Source organism: Alosa alosa, chromosome 4 (assembly GCF_017589495.1).
Source record: "Alosa alosa isolate M-15738 ecotype Scorff River chromosome 4, AALO_Geno_1.1, whole genome shotgun sequence".
NCBI classification, from domain to species: domain Eukaryota; kingdom Metazoa; phylum Chordata; class Actinopteri; order Clupeiformes; family Clupeidae; genus Alosa; species Alosa alosa.
Window position 1 is genome coordinate 26,404,717 of NC_063192.1, and position 26,905 is coordinate 26,431,621.

Consider the following 26,905-nt stretch of genomic DNA (forward strand, 5'->3'; position numbering starts at 1 on the left):
ATGGGATAACATTCCTTGTATACGCGATAAACCTGATTTACATTACAAAAAGAGGAGGCCTGCTCTGGTACCCAACCCTTTGCTGCAGAATCATAACACACACACACATACACACACACACACACACACACTCACACACAAGGAGCCGAGATCTATTCCAATACCCATCCCTTGAAGCAGGTGATGACCTTGAAGAAATGTGTATAATGCACCTTGAAGAGATGTTTACAACACAGCTCTCACCTTGAAGCTGGTGATGATTTTGAGATGTTTATAACGCAGCTCTCACCTTGAAGCTGGTGATGATTTTGAGATGTTTATAACACAGCTCTCACCTTGAAGCAGGTGATGATTTTGAGATGTTTATAACGCAGCTCTCACCTTGAAGCAGGTGATGATTTTGAGAGGTTTATTGTATAACGCAGCTCTCACCTTGAAGCAGGTGATGATTTTGAGATGTTTACAACACAGCTCTCACCTTGAAGCAGCTGATGATTTTAAGATGTTTACAACACAGCTCTCACCTTGAAGCAGGTGATGATTTTGAGATGTTTACTGTGTAACGCAGCTCTCACCTTGAAGCAGGTGATGATTTTGAGATGTTTACTGTATAACGCAGCTCTCACCTTGAAGCAGGTGATGATTTTGAGATGTTTACAACACAGCTCTCACCTTGAAACAGGTGATGATTTTGAGATGTTTATAATGCAGCTCTCACCTTGAAACAGGTGATGATTTTGAGATGTTTCGTAACGCAGCTCTTACCTTGAAGCAGGTGATGATTTTAAGATGTTTATAATGCAACTCTCACCTTGATGGCCACCACGCAGATGATGATCTTGAGGAGGCTTATGGAAATGAAGCCGAGGGTGGCCCATCCAGCGTGCACTTCCAATACGCTTGGCAAGGGCTTCACTTGAACAGTCCAGGAGCTGGGAGTGGACGTCACTGGCTCAACACAGGTCCCTGGAGCATTAACAACACAGGTAAGATTCATACATCCAGCATGCCAGCATGTGTGAGTGTTTGTGGTTTCTGTGTGTGTGTGTGTGTGTGTGTTTGTGTGTGTATGTGTGTGTGTGATGTCCTTACCTAAATCCTCTGACACTTTCCCTAGAACACTAAATGTGCACTATACCGCCTAAATCTTTACCAGTCACGGAGAGGGTTACTGAGGCATGTGCCAACTACAGACTGGTACAAGATTACAGTAAACTACCAATCACAGGCAGGGAAATGCCTACAAATACAAAGAGGGACGCTGCTGTATCTACCAATCATAGATGGAGACACTCTGCTACCTTCCAATTGCACAGAGGGACACTGGTTTACCTACCAATCAGAGAGAGGGGAAGTGGCGCACCAACCAATCAGAGAGAGGAACACTGGTAAAACTACCAATCACAGAGAAGGACACTGATCTACCTACCAATCAAGGAGAGGGACCATGGTGTACCTCCCAGTCAGGGAGAGGGATACTGGTATACCTACCATTCACAAAGAGGTAGACGGACGACTCAAGGTCCTGCTCCCCGAGATCTGCCCTCAGGAGGCACTCGTAGGTGCCTGTGTCATTGGGTGTAACCCGGGGCAAGATCAACTGCCCCTCTGGTCCGAGGGTAGCCTGATGGGGGTATTTTTCACCATATTCAGTTTTATTCCCCTTCCTCCACAGGATACGTATCCGGTCCTGCAGCTCAGAACACAGAACATCCCTAGTGCATCCCTTAAATCATCTTAACATCACAGCAGAGAGAACGCCACTAAAACCTCCCAAGTGTTTCCTCTACGTTTATTTTAGCATGGCGGCCCGCCACGGTTTAAATGAATACCGCCACGGTATCAGAATCAGGGCAGGCGCACAATGTAGTTGCAGTTGCTTTTTAAATAATCCTGCCAACGTATCCTCTCCTGCTGGCTGCCGCTCACATTGCAATTTAATGATAAGTAGCCTAAAACTAGTCAGAGGTTATGGCCAGTCCAGTTTAATTTCACATATTATATATTGTATTGATGTAGCCTAGTTAAAACATTAAAGGAATTATCCGGAGTAAAATGCACTTTAGATATATCGTAGATAGATATCGTATAGAGAGTCCAGAATGAATTTCATCAAGCCAGTGCCTATCCGGAAATGTTGCTGCTGCAGCTGGCATCTTTAGGGGAAAGTCCGTAGGAGTCGATTGCCGAGTGTGGAGTAACACGCTCTGCTCTGGAAATTAAAAAAAAAAAAAACATAGTCCAGTATTTCTTTCTAAATTGAAATGAAGTTGTATGCAACAGCAAACCCTAGCTTACTAACAGGTTGGAATTTTGAAATGTCACGTGACGTGATGTCGTGCAACGACGTGATGCAATCGACTCCTACAGACTTTCCCCTAAAGATGCTAGCTGCAGCAGCAACATTTCTGGAAAGGTACTGGCTTGATGAAATTCATTCTGGACTCTCTATCCGATCACATAAAGACCTCGGGATACTTCGGTTTGGCTTTAGGGACCCTCTACTCACTACCACGTAAGTGTAATGTTGTTTGGAACTGTAGAAGAGGTATAAAAATAGCGCTTTGTAGCGGCGAAATCATAGACATAATATACATAGACGCTGCATTGGCTGCTGGAAACAAGAAATGCGGCCGCCATCTTGGACCGGTCATACTCCTCGTTACGTTGCAGCAGAAAACATAAGATGACAGCACTGTGCAGCATGTTCCTGCTCAAATCGGCGGACCATACTCGGGGGATTTACTTTTCACAAGTAAGATTTAACATTACTGTACTATTGGTTGTATTTTGTATTTTCGAACAATGTGGCCTGTATAATAGCTTCATGTATGACCTTTGCAGCAAAAAAAAACGCGTGAAAATCTGTTCGGTATTCAGTGAGGTATGAATAATTTAATGCGCTGACAGCTCATTGCACCAGCCAAACAGATTACACTGAGTGGAGTGGATGACCGATCCAAGATGGCGGCTCCACGTCTCGTCAGCGCTAGTAGGGAGTAGCGGTCGATGCAGCGTCTATAGTATATTATGTCTATGGGCGAAATGACATGCCCTGGTCACTAACAGGCTAACGAGTTTTGACTAAAAACAGTAAAATCGAACTTTCTCAAAACACATCCGAATGACATGATTTTGATGTCAACTCAACGTATGTACTCCCAATCATCCGTAAATTGATCTAAAGTGCATTTTACTCCAGATAATTCCTTTAACTTTCTTCTCAGTGTTTCCTCTTCCTTTAGCAGTGCCACTGCTTCAGAATTAGGGGAGACGCAAAATATTGTCTGGAGGCATAGTAGGCTAAATGCCCTCCGCTGGCTGCTGAAAATTGCAGTTTAACAATAAACAGCCATGCTAATCCGAGGTACCTGTCTAGTTTTATTTCATAAATATATTGTTTTTATAGACGTTAGTGGCATGCGCTATCAAGAGCTTCCATGTGCTACGCATGTTTGTCAATATCGCAAAAACTGCAATTTTCGCACAACTTGGTGGAAAGGTGTAGCACAGGCTAAGGAAAACCCATTAATTTCTGGAGCTGATTGTATTGAAAGTATTTCCCATATCGTAGCCTATTAGCTCGCTCGCAACAACAGCAAAAATGAAACATGGAGAGTGGATGGCCTGCCGCCACTTTTAAAAATAAATCTAGAGGAAACACTGCTACCACATTATTACAGAACCTCGCGAACACCCACACACCCACCCACACAGTTGTTCTTTCAGTTACAACACCTAAGAAGGGAAACAGGCTTCTTGTCAAATGCTGTGATCTAGTTTCTGTTATGTGTGAAGACGCCAATAACAGAAGAAGATGTTTATTAGTTCACTTCTGTTTCCTCCCACTTTTCATTCATCTTACTTATTTTACTTACTTTAACTATTTTACATATTTATTTATTTTGAATTATTTTTTATTCTACTACTACTACTACTACTACTACTACCACTACCACTGCTACTACTACTACTCCACTGAGCACCTGGCCTCATGGATGCGGCTAGCTTCTAAAACAGCCGTGTTCATCATTGGTTTATGAATGAAACCAAAAACACCCCAAACAAAGATCACACCAGACATGGAAACTGTGATATATCGCTAACAGTAAAGCCATGTCGACCAATCAGAAGCCTGAGATAAGTGAACTCTGAGGGGAAGATGTATGTGCGATAGAGAGCACGGTTTAGTCCTCGGATAAAGCCTGTTGAAAGAAATCAATTTCAAGCCCACTGCACCTTGTGCAAGGAAATGTTTAGATCATGAACATGTATAGAAGGAGGTGGTTAGATTATGAATGTGTATAGAAGGAGATGGTTAGATTATGAACGTTTATAGAAGATGGTTAGATTATGAATGTGTATAGAAGATGGTTAGATTATGAATGTGTATAGGAGATGGTTAGATTATGAATATGTATAGAAGGAGATGGTTAGATTAGGAGATGGTTAGATTATGAATGTGTATAGAAGGAGATGGTTAGATTCTGAATGTTTGAGATAGAGGTCTAAAAATGAGGCCCTATTACAGTTTTTTTCAGTCGCTAAGCGTTTGTCAAACCAGTTGTCACATTTTCAAAACTCTAAACACAATTAGCACATGCAGCATCAGTCTTTTGTGGCCATACCATTCACACATTTCATGGCGTTTTCACACAATATGCAGTCAGTGAACATTTCCACAATGCTTACATTTTTATTTAGGAATGTTAACAAACAACATCCCACAATAGCAAACACAATATTGAATATAGCTGCAAGCAGCAATGAGGGGGCCAAGCAGTATAGGCCGGAGTAGCCACGGCGACAAGATAGAACTCAGCAGACACTCGCGATCAACACTTTCAACAAGTGTCACATCAAACATAACTGATTTTGTAGGGCTGAAACAGGGCTGAGTACTGCCACCACCTCCGCCAGCCAGCCCCCCCACCTAATCACCCCTGCCCGTCCCACCCCGTCCCGCCCCGCCCTACCACGCATGCATTAGAATGACTGGATGGAATATGTTGTCATCTGTTTCACATCCAAAAATAAAAGATCGATAAAACACATCGCAACTACAGATCAAAATGCAACATTGCTAATTGCAGCACCCCCTACAGGTCAAAGGTCACCAAATTTCTTGAGCGTCCTCCTAATGGGGTCATGAACATATGTAGTAAGTTTGGTGATGATACATGGCAGGGTTGCTGAGATATGAGCTCACTTCCTGTTTGGCCGCTTAAAAAAAAGTTCGATTGGCTGTTACAGCGAATGCTACACAATCAATCGTTCCAAAAGCGATGCACTGATAAGGCATGGTCTGAAGATGTTCTCTGCCAATTTTGGTGAGGATCCTTTGAAATTTGTGACCTGCTTAAAAATTCGTATGTGTTTTTGATTAAATCCAATATGGCGGCCGAATCAATTACGATGACATCACAAGTTGGCCTGGGCGGCCTAAGGACCTCCAACAGTATTACCAGACACCACTAGTGCGTTTTAATTCTAAGCACAACAGCAGCTACAGGCCAAAAGGCATGTTTCTTAATTACAGCGCCCCTAGAGGGTCTAAGGTCACCAGATTTCTTGAGGCCCCCCCTGATTGGGTCCTGAGTCCATGCACCAAGTTTGGCTTTGATACATGCAAGGATTGTTAGATATGAGCTCACTTCCTGTTTTGGCGGCTTAGCCACATATTCGATTGGTTGTTACGGCGAACGGTTTGAGTTCAAGACTAAAACGAATAACTTTTGTGAGGCTTGGTCTGAAGATCAAGTGTGTCAGATTTGGTGTCAATCGGACAAAATTTGTGACCTTTGAAGACTTTTTAGTGTTTTTGATGAAATCCAAAATGGCGGAAAATCCATCATGGCGGAAATTGACGTCATAGGGTGATTTTTGAAAATCGGATCAACGGATCAAAAGTTACGTGCATGAACGCACATCCAACTTTGGCCTGTTGGTGGCACTAGAGCGCTCAAGGTGCCGGTATGAAACTTGGTGAAATTAATCATGAGACTGTCCCCAATCAGTGTGCCAAATTTCAAAACTTTTCACCAGATGGTTCTATGGGCTGCCATTGACTTCAATGACGGAAGCGTAATAATAATAATAATAAGAAAACATAGAAACACAATGGGTGCCTTCGCAGCTTCGCTGCTTGGCCCCCAATAATAAATATAGCTGCAAGCAGCAATGTGGGGGCCAAGCAGTTGAGCAGGAGTTGTCATGGCAACCCAATGTTGTTACATTATACACACACCCAATTAACCCCCCATCCCACACACACACATATCCACAGATAAACCTCCTCTCCCACACACCCCAATAGCCCCCTACACATACGCATACCTCAAACATCACCAAATGTATTGTGCGTCCTCAGGATGTTGTCACAAGTCCACATACCAAGTTTGGTGTCTATACGAGAAAGTGTTGATAATTATAGCACCCCTAGTGGTCAAAAGTCACCAAATTTATTGTGCATCCTCAGGTTGTAGTCACGAGTCTACATATCAAGTTTGGTGTCGATACGTAAAAGCATTGAAGAAATATGAGCCCACTTCCTGTGATTATAGCGCCACATAGTGGTCAAAATTTACCACATTTCTTGAGCGTCCTCCTGATTGGGTCCTGAGCCCATATACCTAGTTTGGTTTTGATATGTGAAAGCATTGCTGAGATATCACTTCACTTCCTGTTTGGGGCTTCGCTGCCAAACTTGATTGGTCGTGACGGGCGACGGGTTTTGAATATGGCTCCTAAAAGCAATGCATTTATGAGTCATGGTCTGAAGATCATTCAAGGCAAGTTTTCGTGAAAATCGGACAAACTTTGCCAACTTTGATGCCTTTTAGGTGTTTTTGATTAAATCCAATATGGCAGCCTGATCAATTACGTTTACCTCATAAATTCACATCTGCGTTGAGTTCGGTCTCATCCAAGGATTCCAAATATACCTTAATGTTCAAAATGTGGTGTACCGTTCAAACGTTATGTGCATAGATGTAATAAAAAAATTGAAATGTTGGTGGCGCTAGAGCACTCAAAGTGCAGACTTGAAACTTTGATATATTAAAGATATGACTGAACCGAATCAATGTGCCGAATATCCCAACTTTTTACTGTATGGTTTAATGGCAAATTAGCGTTTTGTTATAATAATAATAATAATAAGAAGAATACGTAGAATCACTATGGGTTGCCTCGCAGCTTCGCTGCTTGGCCCCCAATAATAATAATAAGAAAATATAGAAACACAATGGGTGCCTTCGCAGCTTCGCTGCTTGGCCCCCAAAAACCTTAGATACAGTATAAAAACCTCTGCTTCTGCTCTGCTTCTGCTACCAAATGGTTTTATCCCAGGTGCATCGCCTTGGATAATATATGATGCAATGTTGATGAAAACATGTGAAGATCGCAGAGATTAGATACAGTGATTTTGAGCTTTTTTTTAGCCCCTTTTTATCTAGGCTTTTTGCTGTTGTTTTTTGTTCAGAATGCTCTTGTGTGTTTCATGGATATTTTGTTTACTGTAAGCAATACTGTAAAACTTTCTATCATACTGTAAACAGTATTTCTACTGTAGGCTACCTCCTGTAGTAAACAGTAAAGGGGAAAAAAATGATTTGCTTTTTACTGGAATGCTTTTGAATATGAACATTAAATGTGGCCATACAGTTCCCAACCAAGAAATTTAGTGTAAAAACGGTGGATAGCATGTTTTGCTTGCAAATACCTGTAAAACTGAAACATAGAAGTCTATGCAGTTTTTGTAATGTCAACAATAGCCAGTATTTTGAAACCTGGTGTACTTTGATACAGAGAAAGATGTGTTCTGTTTTGAAATGAAGAGTTAGTATATATTTAACCAAATGTGTTTTTGAGAAGAAAATTATCCATTTGGCCAATTGTGTTTTGTAGGTGTGAGTCTGTGTTAAGAGTAAGAAAAAGTATCTGAAGTATGGGTAAGTTGTTGCGATTGAAAAAAACTGTATACACATGCAGTCAACGTTTCCATTTTCTCATCATGTTTTGTGCGATGCCTGAATAATGACTGTACCGTTCTGGTCTTTGTAGTTGGCTGTCTGGGGGCTGCTAATGTCTGCTGAAGTTCGCACCCCAGAAACCTGACTAAGATTTTCCAGTGTGGGTTCAGACAGTATATAATCTTTCTTTACCCTGACAACAGATTAGCTGCTCAGACAGAGGTCTTTGAACTGCTCCAGAGGCATGGCTAAAAACTAAAGGGGACAGAGCATGTGCCGCCAGGACCCCGAGGTTCTGAAACCCCCTCCCTGAGGAAATCAGGTTCAAAGATGTGAGACCTTCCTTAGGAAATCAAGTTCAAAGAGGAGAGACCTTCATCAGGAAATTAGGTTCAAAGAGGAGAGATCTTCCTCAGGACATCAGGTTCAGAGCACCTTCAGAGTTACAGTGATGGCCGCTCAAACACAGATGTCCTCCTGAGATGACAGTGTACAGTGTACAGTGTAGATGAGATGAGGGCTGGGAACACCTGGTGCACAGGTGAGAGAGGCAAGGCGTCGGGAAGCACTTACAGAAGCAGTATTGAGAGGTGGTTCCTCCTTGTACCAGGTGATGGAGCGGAACTTTGGGCCGAGATACCCCACGTCACAAGGCAGACTGACATTAGAGTAGCACTCTATATCTTTCATCTCCGTCAGAGAATTTGAGGATCCACTCAGACACACTTCCATCAGGAGCAGCAGAGCCGCAACATCACCTACAACACAACAATCACATGGTCGTCCAATCAGAGGAGGTCTGCAACACAGCAATCACATGATCGTCCAATCAAAAGAAGGTCTGCCACACAACAATCACATGATTGTCCAATCAGAGGAGGTCTGCAACACAGCAATCACATGATCGTCCAATCAAAGGAGGTCTGCCACACAACAATCACATGATCGTCCAATCAAAGGAGGTCTGCCACACAACAATCACATACTGTAATTGTCCAATCAGAGGAGGTCTGCAACACAGCAATCATATGATCATGTGATGATCATATGAACAAGTTGACCTGCATACACCAGCTCATAGAATACACATAGGCCTACATACAGTGTTTGTGCATGTGTGTGTGCATATTTTGTCCCAAAACAATGACCAATCATCACCAAATGTCTCTCAGACATCCCTTGTCAAAAACAAGAGATCTGAGAGAAAAGGTCAAAAATGAAAGACTATCAATGTTAGATTTATAATTGGTGTGTCTATGGGATAACATCCATAATCACAGGTATGAATATTAGTGCCTATAAAGCATATTCACCCTCTTGGATATTTTCCCCTATTATTGGCAAATGGAATCAAGGTCAATATAATTTGACTTTGCAAACATTACAAAAAACTGTCTTTAATGTCAAATAAAAATCAGATTTCTACAAAGTGATGTTAATTATTAAATATATAATGTACAATAACTGGTTGCATACCCCCCCATTAGTCTCACAATTAGTGAAAAAGAGATTGCCTGAGTGCAGTGAATGTATATAGTGTAGTATAAAGACATTTGTGTATGTAAGGCCAGTCAGTATTCCTGGCTACAATTCCACCATGAAGACAAAAGAACACTAAGCAACTCCAGGAAAAGATTATTGAAAAGCATTAGTGAGGGGATGGATAGATACAAAACATGTTCAAGTCACTTAACATCCACTGGCAAAATGGAGAAACATACAGTGCAACCGGAAAGTTTTCAGACCCTTTCAAGTTTTCCACTTGAGAGAAGAGTACATAAGGACAACCATCAGTGCAGCACTCCACCAATCAAGCCTTTATGGAAGAGTGGCCCAAGGCCCTTCATCCCCAATTACTCAGTTTGGCTGGGCAGTCAGATCTAACGAGACTGTTGGTTGTTTTAAATCTTTTTCATTTGAGAATGATGGGGGCTGCTAATGATTTTGTCTTGTATCCTTCCCCAGATCTGTGTGTTGACACAACCCTGTCTCACAGATCTACGGACAATTCTCTCGACCTTGTGACTTGGTTTTCACTCTGACATACACATCAACTGTTAAACCTTATATAGACAAATATGTGCCTCTCCTAATTATGTTCAATGAATTCATTTAGGCACAGATGGACTCCAATCAAGATCTAGAAGCATCCCAAGGACCACTGACAGAAGTAGGATGCACCAGAGCTCAATTGCAAGCGTCATAACAAAGGGTCTGATTACTTATGTAAATGGAATATTTACACTCCAAAACACCTACTTTGTTGTGGATTATTGGAGTATTTTGTGTAGATTGATGAGGGGAACAAGAGAATTAAATCTTTTTTAAGATGAGTCTGAAACATAGCAACATGTGGAAAAATTGAAAGGGTCTTAAAACTTTCTGGTTGCACTTAATTGTGCACACAAGATCATACTTAATAAACAAATTGGCATACATTGGCATAGACTACAAATAAGGATTCAGTGAAGGCACTGAATGCATTGCATATTGAATATAAATATATATATATTTACAGGATGTTAACTATAAGTAAATAAAATTGTAAAAATAAAATTGTAAATATGTTCAAATCGGTTTATGTTGCTTGACAGATTGATTCTGAAGATGTAGGTGGAAAATTAATTAATTAAAATAGTCTCAGAGTTTAACGCAATTTGATGAGGGTGAAACCCCTACGGCCAAGACATCAACAGACTAAGGCTAGATATGATCAGTTGTTCCTGATAAACTCACCGCAAGCGCTCATTGTCAATGCAGCCCACTGTCGATACACACACGCTGTCATCCAGCACACCTATAAGCGAAGAGCTCTTGATGCCAATATATGAGAGCTGCTAGGCCACATCCACATCCTTCCTGTCTGGAGATTATGCGCGTGTTGACTTAAAGTGGCGACATCTCGTGATTGTTCAGATAAACAGTGCTTGAAGTGAAGAAAAAAAGGTGCTGGTACTCATCATTCACATGTATCGATATCAGCGAATGTATCAGCTATCAAGACATTAAATATGCTATTATGTTCTTCATTTTTACAGTGGATAAAAGATAATAAGATAATATAGTGATGAATCACAGTGTGCTTACTGCTTAGTGTAAACTGAAAAGGGTTGAAAAACGTTACATACAGTACCCTCCAGAATTATTGGCACTTCTGCAAAAGTAGACTAAAAACCGGTATAACAAATAATCTGTTGGTGATTTATTGTAATATCACAATGAAATTTTTTTTACATTTTTTAAAAAAATCCAACCTTGAAGGGAAGCAAATTTATTTTGAGAAAAAGGAAAATCTCATAAAGAAATAAATATTTTTTTTAATGAAAACACGTTGCTCACAATTATAATCTTATGTATCTTATTAAAACCTAACAGAAGCATTTTCCTGTCTAATTTCAACTTATTTAAGTTAATCAGAGTGTCTGTGAACTTTCAGAAGTAGTTCATGACTTTTTTTTCACTATGGTATGAAAATAAAGTCACACAGAGGCTAAATCCTTTTTTCAACATCGGAAAGACAAGAGAATACACTAAATTTAAATAACAAAAAAAGTGTATTGACATTCTTAAGTCAGAGAATGTCTATGAAAACGAAGAATGAAGATGGTAAGTTGGAGAGTTCCAGACAAAGTCACTGTACCATTCAGTAACTCCTGCCGTTTACATGGTACAGTGACTTTGTCTGGAAGTGTGGTCTATTGTCAGATGAAATGAAAATTGTGCTCTTTGGCTAGAAACACGTTAGGTGTGTTTGGCATACATACATGTATAGTGGGGCTGTTAAGCTCTTAAAATAGGGACGATCTTGCTTTTTATGAAAGAAGCATGAAACTTTCAGGGTTTGTTCTTGATGACCTAAGCTTTAATTTAAGATCTGGAGGCATTCTCAGTTTGACCTCTGAGGTCAGATAGAGGTCACTGACCTCTGTAATATGTTGTGACACTACAGGTGAATGGGGTAAAAATGTTAAATAATAGAGATCACCATGAAACTTTCTCAGTTGATTACTCATGTAAAGCTAAGAAAAAAATGTATTGAACGTTTTTTATATTTTAATGTTTAAATATGCAAATTAGGCCTTATCTCATTACAAATGCGCTAATTTGCATACATTTTAAAAAACAAAATCAGATTGTCTGATAAAGCCAGGCTCAAAATATTTGTTTCATTTTGTTGTCATATGAGATGGAAAAGAATTACTGAGAGGTTTATGGACATCTACTTATATTATCCTGTAATTCACCTGTACCTCTGTGATATGAAATTTCTAGGCCCGAAATTAGAAATGGGTGTATCTTAGGATCTAAATGTGATAGAAATGTAAACTAAATATGTTTTTCCATGTTTCTGGGCATGAGGAACTCATCTATAGCATTGATAGCACTCGAGGTCAACACCATTAAGTGCAGTGAAGATCACTGGCAAAAGATCCAAATCCAAGTACAAAATGTATCATTTCACCAAACATGACAAAAACGTAGCCCTACTTGAACTTGAGCTACTATCAGAAACTCACAACTTGAACTCCTATCACAAATCCCCAATGTAACATTGAACAGGTTGCATATCAGCATTCTAAAATAGTACAGTGAAAGTTGTTGGCCTTAGCTTTTGGGGGTAAGAAAAAGGCATACAAAACAGCTTTAGTTACTGCAGTCACCAGCACATGTGCAGAGTGCTGTGCACATTAATGCTGCCTTTTTGCCTTTACAGTGCCCGGTACAACCCTTTTTACAACCACAGTGCACAAGCTCATAGCATGCCTGTGATGCCTCAGGGAGTGTTGTCCAACGTGGCTGCCAGCCTGCATCTGTATCAATCCATCCCCAGTCTGAAGGACTTGGTAACTGTGGGCTAGGAACAAGGCAAGGTTCCATATGTTAGCCTGGTGCATTGCTCTTGTGAGGTGTTGCCTCAAAGCAGCTTGTGTAGGGGGGATGTTTTCCGGGGATCTTGACCTCTGGATAAAAAGTTGTTTACTTGCCTCATCGACCTCTAAGCATGCACTTGTTCTGTCATAGATCAGCACCACAAAACGTTCTAGTTGAGACAAGGAAAGATCACTCAAATCTTGTGGCATATGCAACATTTCATGGAAAGCCTCTGTAACTTCTGGATATACACGCCATGTATCCCAGGCAGTCTTTTTACCACGGCCACAGAATGCAGATGTTGTATCACAGCCAGTGAAAGCATGAAATGCTAGCAGTGCAGAACCAGTGGAAGGACCCAGTGCAGTAACCACATTGTGAATGCCTATATAACAGAAATGGCTTCCAGTTCCAAAGGCAATCCACATTTCTTCCAGTTTGACCTTCTGAAAGACAGCAACTGCCAAGATGACCACATAAGTGCCTTTATGTCGCTTATGGGAAGGAAGACAGTAACAATGTTGTCCTACCTCATAACGAAGTTCGGCCTTCTGCATTTTATCTCAAAACACAGAGACTAAACGTCATCTTTGCAGTATACAAGTAATGGCAAATGTGGTGTTCAGCTGGTTACATTTCGCCAAAAAAAAGTTGGGGAAGCATTGATTTTGCAAGGTGCTAGTCTAGTTATTTCACACTGGAGTTGGACTACAGCAAAACTATCTTAGGAAGAAATCTGTGTTCATATGGTGTCGTACATAAACTCAATCACTAAGGTATCAGACGCTTTAGTATTGTGATAAAGTGCAAGAAATGTTAACCTGGGTAGACTATTTCATTCAGGGCCAACACAGGTGTAGTAGTAGACAGTATGCAAGTTTCTCAACATCAACAATAGTAAATACACGTACTGTTTTTAAATTCATTAGTAGGCCCACATGCATATAGTTTACTAATCCCCAGACAGCATGTGTGTAACTTAAATCATAAGACATTTGTCATGGTGCACATGGCTTATGGTGGTGCACATGGCTTATGGTGGAGCAATGGGGAGACCACACCAAAAGTGAATTTGAACAAAAAGTAATTTATTACATACATTTGGTGGAAAAAGTTACAAAGTTAGAGGGAAACCAAGTATGTAGTGCAAGTCAGCATTTGTAGAAAAAAATGAGAGCCACTGCAACACTGCCCACTCTAATGTTTCTCATGTGTCAAAGGGAATGAATAATTGCCATTAGCAACTTACTGCCAATGCAAATACAACATATTTATAAAATACACATTTTAATAACATTTTAATTTTCTCAAACATAATAATAATTAGGCAAGAATTACTCAAATGTATGGTCTTTTTATTTCACAAAATAAAACCACAATTGATGTCTGGGCCAGGAGGTTCCTCTTTTTGGCATTGGTGAGCAGGTTCAATGCATATCCTCTCCTCCAAGCTGGCTTGGTTGTGCAGGTGTTTCAGTCCAGTCCTCTTCTCAGGCAGCACCAGTCAACTAATCAACATCTAAGTTAAAACTGTTTCCCAAAAACTATCATACTTACATAGTACTTTGTAAGTCTTGACCATGATAGTATCCAAAGTTCAGTAGTCTGGACTAAGGTGGTCATTACATATAGTAGCCTAACACGCGGACTGACACCTGCAAATAACAGACTTACAGTAATGATGTATGAAATCATCTCTCTCTCTTTTTTTTGTAATTCAGGGTCATCAAGTTAATTCATTGGTTCATATAGGCTGACCTTGTAAATTAACGACTGCTTTGAATTCACTTTTAAACATTAGTTATTTAAATGTGCTGGTGAAACTGTTGTATACTCTATTGTTATTTACCCTCTATTCACTTGTTTACACCGTCATCTCTGTGGTGCAGTGCAATAAGGCTGATGATAGCCTGCGATGTGCAGCACATGACAGTCAGCTGTCCAAGAGTTCGAATCTGGATTGAAATAGTTATTTTGACTACAATATTCTCACCATTGTTTACCTATAAGTCTATCTATTATGCAGATCATATTATCCCCCCACTCCATGACAATGTTAAAATCAAAGACTACATATTCTCAACTGACTGATTAAAAGCGTGCACCTTGTATTATTATCTGCAGATGTGTGACTTTTACTTGTGTGCACGTGGCTGCAAATTGGCTTTCAAATAATATATTTTATGCCTAAGCCATTTTAAAATATGGATGTATGGTGGCTAGAAGTGTATAATATCAACCAGAAACTTAAATCCGTTTATAATTATCAATTTGTAGACAAATCTGGAGTTAGTGCAGTCTTTCACATGAAAATCCCTGACATTTTTCTACTATGCTTCTACCACAGGTCGAGAGGTGTAGTTTGAACTAGCTAACTTTACGACTAGGGTTGCAAAGGGGCAGAAAATGTCCGGTAAATTTCTGGAAACTTTCCATGGGAAGTTAAAGGAACCGTATGTAAGATTGTGGCCAAAACTGGTACTGCAATCACTAGCCACAATTTTCAAGACGTCTTTTCAGTGCAATCAGTCGTCATTCGGTGACTTTACTTCATTTGAATATCTGTGTGCATGCATTAAGTCTTCTCCTCAGATTTTATTACTGACAATTTACAGGCCTCCAAAACATTCAGCTAAAGTTTTTCTTGAAGAGCTAGGTGAACTGCTATCAGTTGTTTGCATAGAGTATGACTGTCTTATTATATCAGGGGATCTAAACTTGCATGTGGATAATCCTGAAAACAATTATGCCAAGGAATTCATTGCACTAATCGATACTTTCTCCCTAACACAGCATGTACAGGGGCCAACACACTCTCTCGGCCATACCCTCGACCTTGTTATCACAAAGGGTCTCGATGTCTCTACAGCTGTTAAAGACCTGGCCTTATCTGATCATTTTTTGCGTGTTCTTTGATGTGTCTATGTCCCGCACACTCAAAACACAGCTATGATGGTAAAAAGGAGAATCATAAATGATCAGACAAGTGCTCTCTTTGAGCAAGCACTTTCACTAAAGTCAAGTCAACTGTCAGACTCTGAAGACTTATTTGATCACTTTAATGCAAAAATGGCAAACATTATGGATGACATTGCTCCATTACAATTCAAGAAAGTTAAGGACAAACAGAAAGCCCCATGGAGGCAAAATCCAGCAGTTAAACTTCTAAAAAGAGAGTGTAGGAAGACTGAAAGAAAATGGCGTAAATACAAACTTCAGATCCACTATGAAATCCATAAAGAGATGCTCCGCACATATAACTCTGAAATATGCAAAGCAAGACAGTCTTTCTTTTCTAACATTATCAATAGAAGTTCAAATAACACTCGTATTCTATTTTCAACTGTTGATAAGTTAACAAATCCCCCCTCACAATTAGCGCCTGAACTTCTCTCAACTAATAAATGCAATGAGTTTTCATCTTTTTTTTAAAGGTAAAATTGACAAAATCAGACTTAACATATCTGCTCAATTACAAATTCAACAACCTGAACTTCCAGCAACAAACAGAGGGAAACTAAACTTGATGTCAGAGTTCAGCTTGATAGACTACGAAACACTTGAAAAAACGGTACAGAATCTCAGCCCTTCCACATGTGTCTTAGACACTCTGCCTACCAATTTCTTCAAAACTGTTTTTCACCTCATAGCGGCGGATGTCCTTCAAATTGTAAATGTATCATTGCTGTCTGGCACTTTTCCTAAGTCACTGAAAACAGCTGTTGTAAAGCCACTTCTCAAGAAGAATAACCTGGATGCCTCCATGCTAAACAATTACAGGCCCATATCCAATCTACCTTTTATTGGCAAAATTATTGGAAAAAGTAGTCTTTAATCAATTAACCACCTTCCTAACATCAAATGGGTATTTTGATTACTTTCAGTCTGGTTTCGGGCAAATCACAGCACTGAAACAGCTCTCATTAAAGTTTCCAATGACATACGCCTCAACACAGATTCAGGTAAAACATCAGTCCTAGTGCTACTGGACCTTAGTGCAGCATTTGACACTGTTGATCACAATATTTTACTACACAGACTAGAACACTGGGTTGGATTTACAGGCATAGTTATCAGCTGGCTAAAATCATATCTACAAGAAAGGGCTTCTTTGTTGCCATCGAAACTGTACCTCAACACCAACGTCCTTGACCTGTGGTGTTCCCCAGGGGTCGATCTTGGGGCCACTATTATTCAACCTCTATATGCTCCCACTTGGACAAATCATTCAAAATAATTTGATTTCATATCATAGCTATGCAGATGACACACAAATTTACTTAGCTCTATCACCAAACAACTATGGTCCTCTTGAATCTATGTGTCAGTGTATAGAACAAATCAACACCTGGATGTCTCAAAATTTTCTTCAGCTGAACAAAGAAAAAACTGAAGTAATTATATTTGGTAAAAATGAGGAAAGACTTAGGGTTGCCACTCTCCTTGACACAAAAGGGTTGAAGGCAAAGGATACTGTTAAAAACCTCGGTGTATTAATTGACAGTGATCTAAATTTCAACAGCCACATGAAAGCGATAACTAAATCAGCTTTTTACCACCTCAAAAATATTGTCAAACTCAGAGGGCTGATGTCAAAACATGACTTAGAAAAACTCATTCATGCATTTATGAAGCAGAGTTGATTACTGCAATGGACTGTTCACAGGCCTTCCTAAAAAGACTATTAAACAGCTTCAGGTGATACAAAATGCAGCAGCTAGGACTCTAACAAAAACTAAAAGAACTGACCACATTACTCCAATTCTTAAGTCCTTGCACTGGCTTCCAGTAAGTCACAGAATTGACTTTAAAGCACTATTGCTTGTTTATAAATCAGTAAATGGAGCAGGACCTAAATACTTGTCAGACATGCTTCAGCAGTACACACCTTCTCGTCCTCTCAGGTCCCAGGTGAAAAACCTGCTAGTAAAACCTACAGTTAGAACTAAACATGGTGAAGCAGCTTTTTAGCTGCTATGCTCAGCTGTGGAACCAACTTTCGGATGACATTAAAAAGGCCCCAACTGTAGCCAGTTTTAAATCTAGACTTAAGACCAAACTGTTCTCAGACGCTTTCTGCTAACTGTGCCGAGTTACAAATTCTGAATCTGCCTCGATAATTATTCTACTTTGTCTTTTATTACTTTTTTTACTACTTTTGCCTTTGTTTTTGCTTACTAATTATTCTTTATTTTTAAATTATTTTACCTTGTGTTTTATGTTTTCTTTTTATTATGATCTTTACCTTTTAACTATTCTTTGACTATATTGCTCTTCTATGCTTTTATTTGTTATTATCGTTTGGTTTTGTTTATGTAAAGCACATTGAATGACCTCTGTGTATGAAATGTGCTATATAAATAAACTTGACTTGACTTGACTTGACTTGACTTTAAAATTACTGTAGAGCGGTGTATCCCGTCCCCCTCCCCCCTGACTGGCAGAACTGGCAACCAGGATGCCGAAACACTACTGACTTTGTGATTAGTAGATAGGTAGAGGGTGGCACATCAGGCCAAAACACAACATGACAACATCAACATCAGTTGAGCGTCTACCATAGTGATGGGGAGGAGACCGCCTATGCCGAGTCCGAGTCAAGACCGAGTCTTTGAAGGGTCGAGACCGAGTCTGTTGGTTTCCAAATACAGTCGAGTCCGAGTCAAGACCGAGTCTTTGAGGAAGCAAGTCCGAGTCGAGACCGAGTCCTTTAGGAGTCGAGACCAAGACCATAAAAACATGTCAGTTTTCATATTCATAATTTAATATCACCCCAGTTAATAATCAACCATTAGGCCTACAGACTAAGCTAGATTGGGAATTGTTTAGAGGAGCAGTCTTAACGTCTTAATATGGACTATGCTGACCTACAAACACTCACCGGCAGCAGAGCCATAGAGATAAATAAACGGCTCTGACGGCAGTATCTTTGCATTGCACCATGGGATGTCATTTTTAAATAATGCCGGTCAACATTGCATTTTATTATTATTGTTGTTATGTGTTGTGTGTTTTTTTTTTTATATGAACATAAAAAATGCGTTGGTCTCGAGGACTCGGTCTGAAATTACGAGTCTTTCTCCTCCCACTGTGGTCCGAGACCGAGTCAAGACCGAGTCTTTGAAGGAACGAGTCCGAGACGAGACCGAGAAAGCAGAAATTGGTCTCGAGTCCGAGACCGGACTCGAGTACTACATCACTAGTCTACCAGAAAACACAAGGAATTAGAAGTACGAACGGAGGAGTCAGAGCAGGGAGCATAGACTGAAACAGGAGGGAGTTAAGCCAGTAAAGTAAAGTAAAAAGTACATAACGCATGTACATAACACGTTACGAAATATTAACGCAATTAACGCATTGTGTTTACCTATTTTCTTTGTGGGGGGCTGATGTCATGTAACGGAGGCCGCAAAACCTGAAGCAGCAAGATGGTTTATTTAATTTATTGTCTATGGAGTTAGGTGAAGATGGAACGTGAGGAGCTTGTAGGCGAAAATGTTCAGTTTTAAAAAGTTGCCTGATCAGTGATCACCACCACCAGACGCATAACGCACTATGCGTAGGTCACCGAGAGACAGAGGAGGGACCAACATTTAGCCAATAAATAGTAGCTGTACGGCAAACTGTTTTTCACTCGTTAGAGAAAGTATACAATGTAAACATGCACCAACAGCATGTTACATAAAGATGATACTTTTCGGGTCCTCTCTATGAAGATCCAACTTGAACGTAGGCCCTATGCTACTCCATTTAATTGAGAACGCGTCTGAGCACGCACAAGAGAGAGAGAGAAAACGAGTGGCAGGTTCCAGCTGGCTTGTCATTGTTGATGATAATTGATATCTCCTTTTTATTAGGTTAAGATTAAACTAAATGCGGCAGTGGTTGGGACAGACTTATGGGGGCGAGAAGAGGAATGAAGCAGGGGATGAGGATATCGACAGAGAAATAGATAGATAGACATCCCAAACATGAAATGAAGTGTTTGCACTTTCTGTGTATATTTTGTGGTATGTATTCATGGCAACAATGTTAAAAGTGTATAGATTAAACTGCTGGCTTCATTAGTCCATCATGCCTGTTTCATTCGTCCCGACCGTGGAATGCTTGAAGCGACAGTAGACAGTGAGGGTCATTCAAATCATTTGTAAATATAGGCTAGTTAGTTAATTTACTCAAGATTTGGCAAAGGCGAGTGCATGCCTATTTTAAACCCTGTAGCAAGTGACGGGGCGTCCTCCATCACATCCTCCCTATCAGTTCCTATGGCCACTTGGCCAGTGCAAATGCAAATGAAAAAACGGTTTTGGGGAGAGTAGTTAGTAGAACTGATTTAGAAGTGGACTGTTCCTATAACTACATTCCTGTAACTACTTAAAGACACTATAGTTGCTACTATGCTTTTGGGTAACCCAGCCCTGCACCACAGAGCCCTGCACAACTGTTTCACTGCACAGCCCTGCACCACAGAGCCCTGCACAACTGTTTCACTGCACATTTAAAGCAGCACCAATGTAGTGCAGTGTTCCTACCCAAACAGCAACTTCATATGGCTATTTTACAAGCGATAAAACCTACTCTGAGTGATGTTTGCCCTATTAAAAGTTTGTGCCATCAAAATGATTTTGGAAACGTTATTTTAAGGTAAATACAAATACTCTTTGGGGGGGACTTTAAATGACACATGTATACGCGTTAATTCAAGGCAGTCATTAGGCTGTAAATGCTATTAGTGTCTCCCTATGTCGGTGTAATAGAAGAGTGTCAGAGAAGCACCTACACTTTCTATCTGTCAGGGACCTGAAATGTGCATGTGGACTCATGCACACACATACACAAACATTTATACCCAGTTGAGGATGCTGGGAGATCACTCTCCGCATCTTCTTTTCTGTAACCTGTAACTGCCTATACAGGTATTTCTTTTCGATGGCCATCCCTTCATGGTCCTTGCTTCATGGTCAAGGCTGTGATTACTCATTCTTCTCTCTCTCCTTCTAAAATAATGAAGATTAGATTAGATTCAACTTTATTGTCATTGTGTAGAGTACAAATACAGAGACAACGAAATGCAGTTTCGCCTAACCAGAAGTGCAAAAAAAAAGCAGAAAAGTGAAATGTGACACACAGTATAGACAGGTGGTGCAGTATAAGCAGTAGAAGACATATAGTGCAGTGTAGACAGTAGTATACAGTTAAGAAAGTGGTATGGTTTACAGTAATATAAATGAAATATAAATATGTGAAATGTATTAGCAGTAGCCTTATAAGAGCAGGATAGATATGGATATGCGGTGTGAACAGTGTATGAATATCATGTACAGATATGTGCAGTGTAGTCGCAGTAACATTATAAGACTAACAAAAATAATACAATATAGATATACAGTATGCAGTATATTAACAGTAATATTATAAAAACAGAATAAATTTGGATATTCAGTATGAACCGTAGACAGATATATAGACAGATATGTGCAGTATAGTAACAGTCAACATTATAAGTAAGTGTATGCACATTAAGAACAGTAAAGAGCTGTAGAATATAGATGTATAAGCTTAAGTGCAATTGCACTATGCATATTTTTACGTATAAATAGAATACTATGAATACTAGAATATATGGTAGTGTAATTGAAGATAAAAACATGTTAATAAATCATAGGGCTTAATTATACCACATATAATATTCTTATAATATATTCCACATCCACATAATCTTTATTTACACCATGCTCACTGGAGGACTGAAGGCATGAGCTCACTTGTAGCAAGTGTGTAATAAAAAACCTAAGATTAAACGTAAGGTATAGGCTACCAGCTTGCCAGCCAGCATTGATTATGGGCAGTCTGGGTGGATGGATTGATAGACAAATACTTTATTCATCCTGAGGGAATTTTAACTAGGCTATTTCATTCAAAACCAAGACATATTTGCCCTTTCTTGTTTGTCAAATAGTCTAACACGAACTAATAAACTATATTTCTAATTCAAACAGTTTAGATTGTCTTAAAAACATTAAGCTATCTGCTAATGTCAACACGACTAGCAAACAACAAAAGTCACCAAATAACAATTGCAAATGTTACGGTCATGCACACATTGTGGAATTGCTGATAGGCCTAATAACGCCGTAATAACCAGAATAATTTGCAATAGCAACAAATAAAATGACTTTATTACCTGAGCTGATCCACGAGCTTCTGGTGTGGTAGTTCTGCTGCTCCACATCCAGATCCAGATGTAACGTTACGTTAGCAAGTTGAGTGAGTCAATCTTCCGTAGTAAAACAAAAAAATACGTTTAAAACCTACCAACCAAACCACTGTAAAGCCTAATGTCTATGAAGAAATGTTCAAATATAAAATCGGTGCCTGAACGGCAGAAGTATTACACTGAACGTAGGTTGGTAGGCCTATTCCTGTAACGCAAAGCGTGCTGTCAAGCAAGCCATCAACCCCTTGTTGCTGAAGGACTCCTTCGCACGTTTACCGCAGTAGGATTCGGTGGTCACAAAGCATAGACGTCACAAAGGGGTAAATTCCTTCAGTTCCTTCTGTGGTTCCACATGAGGGCGCTCGTCCACTAGTGCAGAATGCATGGAGGTCTATGGAGCTGTACCCCTCAAAATCCACTTTTCTCGGGATATAATTTTTTCCCAAGTAATTTGAGTATTGTATTTGAAAGGGGAGGCAAAGAAAATACACTTGGTTGAGTATTATATTTTTTAAAGTCACTTAATTGTTCTTAAAAGCCTTTCAAATGTGTCAATGACGTCATTCATTAGCACAATGCTAGCGTGTTATGTGCAACAACGACCCAACCTGTAAGAAATCAAAAGGGCTCGTTCATTCAACTTTTGACCTATAACCCATGTTGAAGTTATACAAACTACAATCAAATCTGAGATTTGTCAACGACAATCAGGTGAAAGAGACAATTTTAGCCGTCTAGCTCCATTGACTCCCATTCATTCTGCACTCATGGCGATCGCCCCCAGTGGAACTCCGGTGGAACTGCATCCAAAATTCGGTATAATGGGACTTAATACGGAGTGGCAAGGCTCTCCGTAGACGGGCTCTGGAGCAATGTGTTTTTGTTTATTATATTATTTATATTTATTCCTTTATGAGATTTTCCTTTTTCTCAAAATAATTTTGTTTTCCTTCAAGGTCGGATTTTTCCTATTTTTTTCATTGTAAGATTACAATAAATCACCAACAGATTAATTTTTTTTTACCGGTTTTTAGTCAACTTTAGCAGAGGTGCCGAGGTACTGTATTTGCAAAGTAAACCCCACTAAGGGGCTCTGGGGGCATCCCCCAGAGGTACATTTTGGGATTTTAACATGTGAATAAAGCATTCTGGTGTACTCCAAGAAGAAAACAAAGGGAACAAAATGCCCAAACCAATGGCTGAAACAGGCCCGTCGCTAGAAGGCAAGCAAACCAAGCAATTGCCCTGAGCTGGCCAGGGGCCCCAAGACAACGACTGCTTAAGAATAAAATGCAACGACAAACTGTCAGCGCCCCTTTGATAGTCAATGCAGTAAAGTGCAACGACACTGTTACCGGCAATACCGGGATCCCCCTCAAGGGGGCCCCTCTCAGTAGTCGCTGACAGCAGCCAGCCAGCCAGGTTTGTGATCTCTGCTGCCGGCAAAATATAAAACCTCGGCAGTCATAATGAAGCGGAGTTATGCGTCCGGAAGCCAGAAGAGAAAGGAAGAGGATGACAAGAAAAAACAGAATAGTGGTAAGTGATAAATTACACTGGATAAAATAGCTCTACTTGTCTTGTACAAATGGTGTAATGTCGCAGCAGGAAGGCTAGCCTAGCAAAAATTTTTTATGTTAACTACCTGCCTGAAGGCCCATGCTGCTTGTAACAAACTAGAACAGTTAGCGCAACTTTTTTTTTTTCCGAACAGACGGAATATGGTTACATACTGTAATATGTTTATTAACGGGATAAGGAAGACGCAGATCTGTTTCAGAATCACTGTTTATCGTATTTAGTGACATAACATTGCTATAGCTTTGTAATGGGTTTTGATGAAAGTGGCATAGCTTCTCTGCTATACTAACTATTCGACCGTGATATACTATTTACCAAATGGGGGTTAGGAAAACCACACGATAAATTCCGTGCATCAAAGCAGACTGGAACTAGCCTGACGAGCCAGACCCACATTAAAATGTAGGGTCTGGACACTCACCGTTCGCAGTGCTCAGTCCGAGGGGCGGGATAATCAGTTGTCTTTCAATTCCCTGCTGCATAATAGGACAGCGGCAGCGCTATGAGTCCCATCGTTTCCCACCAGCGGAGCTAGTTGGCTAGTTCAAACGTTTGCCAACTTAATAAAAGCTTAACTCGTGTCACACTGTTAAGCCAGCAGCAACATCCATCTTATTTGTTTTCAAGTAGCAGGGAATTCAAGCCAAACCGTTGCAACTCTGCCATCAATCATTATGTTAAGCCCACCTAACGACTCTATACACAATTTCATTGGCCTGATTAAGTTTCGATTTCTGGAGCTCACAAGCCAACGGAGAGTTGCTAGACTAGCCCTGGCAGCAAATGTAATTCGCTGCCACTAGGGGCGCGTCTAGATTTCTAGGCTAGACTGGAACATGCATGTCTAGTAGTATTCATGCACGCCAGCTGTTTACTGTCTTTAAAGCACCAGGTGCGTCTGTCTAATTCTCAAACAGCAGAATTAGCTTGGGATGTTTTTACAGTAAGCATTGGTAGTTGTGAAAGCAGCTGCATCCCTTCTAAATATGAAAATATGGAAATGCTAACATATCTTTTCTTTCTCCCTCAAGGTGCTTTGCTTAAATTTCTCAGCCCTCAGGCTCTTCCTAAGGATACCTCCACTGATGAAGATGGCCTGAAAGGTTAATATTATGTGTGTGTGTGTGTGTGTGTGTGTGTACTTATATTTATGTTGGATTTTTAAATTGCTATACAACCTGCAATCTTTATAGTTCATGAACAATGCATCCTTTTTCTGCATAAGATGGCAGTGTTTTATTTTCTCACTTTGTGAGAACTGAAAAATGTTAATGTGAGTGTGTGTATGTACAGTATGTGTGTGTGTGTGTGTGTGTGTGTGTGTGTGTGTGTGTGTGTGTGTAAGTATGTTGGATTTAGTTATTGTGCACTTTTTTAAATTTATATTGGATTTTATGGTACGGTGGTGTTTTTGCAAATGTTCAAATGTTCAATATGTTCAAAACTAATGCACAGTATATATGCAACAGCAGTATTTGCACTGTCAACATTTTGTATTTATATATTAAGTGTGGGTGAACTTAAACTGTATGGCTATGCTGTGGTTCCTGTAGGCTTTGTGTGCGGTGTGTGTGTGTGTGTGTGTGTGTGTGTGTGTGTGTGTGTGTGTGTGGGGGGCTCCATGTCCATTTTGCTTGGGGCCCCCAAATTCCTTGAAACGGCCCTGGGCTGAAAACATTACATTGCTTTTCTTTCAATTGATAAGACAATTTTGTACATGAAATGTAATTATTTCACTGTATTATCAATATCTGTAGCTGAACAGAAATTGAAGGGATACCTTCTTATATGTGATTTCTGCAACAATGGTAAGCTAGCCTACTGAAAACGTTTGGATATTCTGTTATTTTATGCTATTGTACAGCCTGGTAGCGAAGCTGATATAGCCTCTTTTTTCACATTAGATGATAGAAACTGATGATGTAGGCTAAACACAAACGACATTTCATGCAACAACAGTGAAGTTCTCATGTAGTTACTGTAATTGGGTCTGTACTTTTTTGTTCATTTGATTTCCATTTTAGAAATGATATATCCAAATTCGAAACATGAGTCATTATAAAGCTTGTTAATATTGATGACAATGTGTTCAAACGGAAAACGAGCCATATTTCATTTAATTTAGCCCTCAAAAATAGAATGGTGTGTGTTTAGTTATCATGGACTTTCATATTAACAGCAAGAATTCAGTCCCCATTACAACCAAATGTAAAAAGGAGCGATTTTGCTGAACCAGAAGCATAGTGTTGCGTTTTGTGGCCACTCTGGTGTCTACGGGGCTCCCGTGACACAGTAGAGATTGCTACTCCTGTAGGTGTGGGTGCGCTCGTCTTCGGACTGTGAGGATTTCACAGGGTAAAAGAGGTATGCGTTTTGTGACTACTCTGGTGTCTAAAGGGATTCCCTTTAACACAGTTGAGATCGCTACTCCTGTGTGTATTTGTCTTGTATTTGGACTGTGATAATATCACAGGGTAAAAGAGGAATTATTTTTCAGTGTATGTGTCTCATGCGAGGGCCCCTTTTCAACGGGTTTAGGATGTACGATAGGGTTGACTTGGTTGAGAGGTTTTCTCTATCTGAATCAAATATCCTAATTTGGGGTTTGGGGGCTAAGGAAGGTGAACTACTTCAGAGTCACTTTCTATCTCTTAGTCGCTGTTCCCTATTCCCTTGGTTCATAATGTGGTTACCTTCATCAAAAGAGGAAGAAATTCAGAGCTGTATTTGCAAGAGTTGTTTGTCATCACGATCTGAGAGAGGTCAGAAACTCACTATAGACGTTTGTCTGCCCGTCCAGATTTGAGAGAAAATCAACTACCCTATTATTTGGAGATTCTTGTCAAAATTAAATTAAAGCTCCTTTTTATGAACATATAACTTCAATTGACCACAACGGATCTATAACCATTTAGGTCCTATCTCTAAATACACATGTATTTATCAGACAGATTTCCATATCCTCGCTTGGGTGTGTGATGTGCGTTTAGACCACAACGGGTCCTAGACCTTAGTTTCACAAACAATTTTTCACAACAAATAAAAAATTTGCTAACAAAGCCTATTTGTTTTTTTGTCTGCCCTGGAGCATAGGACTTTCCTTCCTAAATGCCTGGCTGAGTTCACTATTCCTGTTTGTGTCAGTGTGTGCGCAGTATATTTTTTGCCCATATGCAGGGACCTCCCGCCTAGTACTAAGTGGAAGGCCCAGGGCTCTGTGTGCATAAAAGCTAAGTGTCCTACACATTATTGTATGCTATGT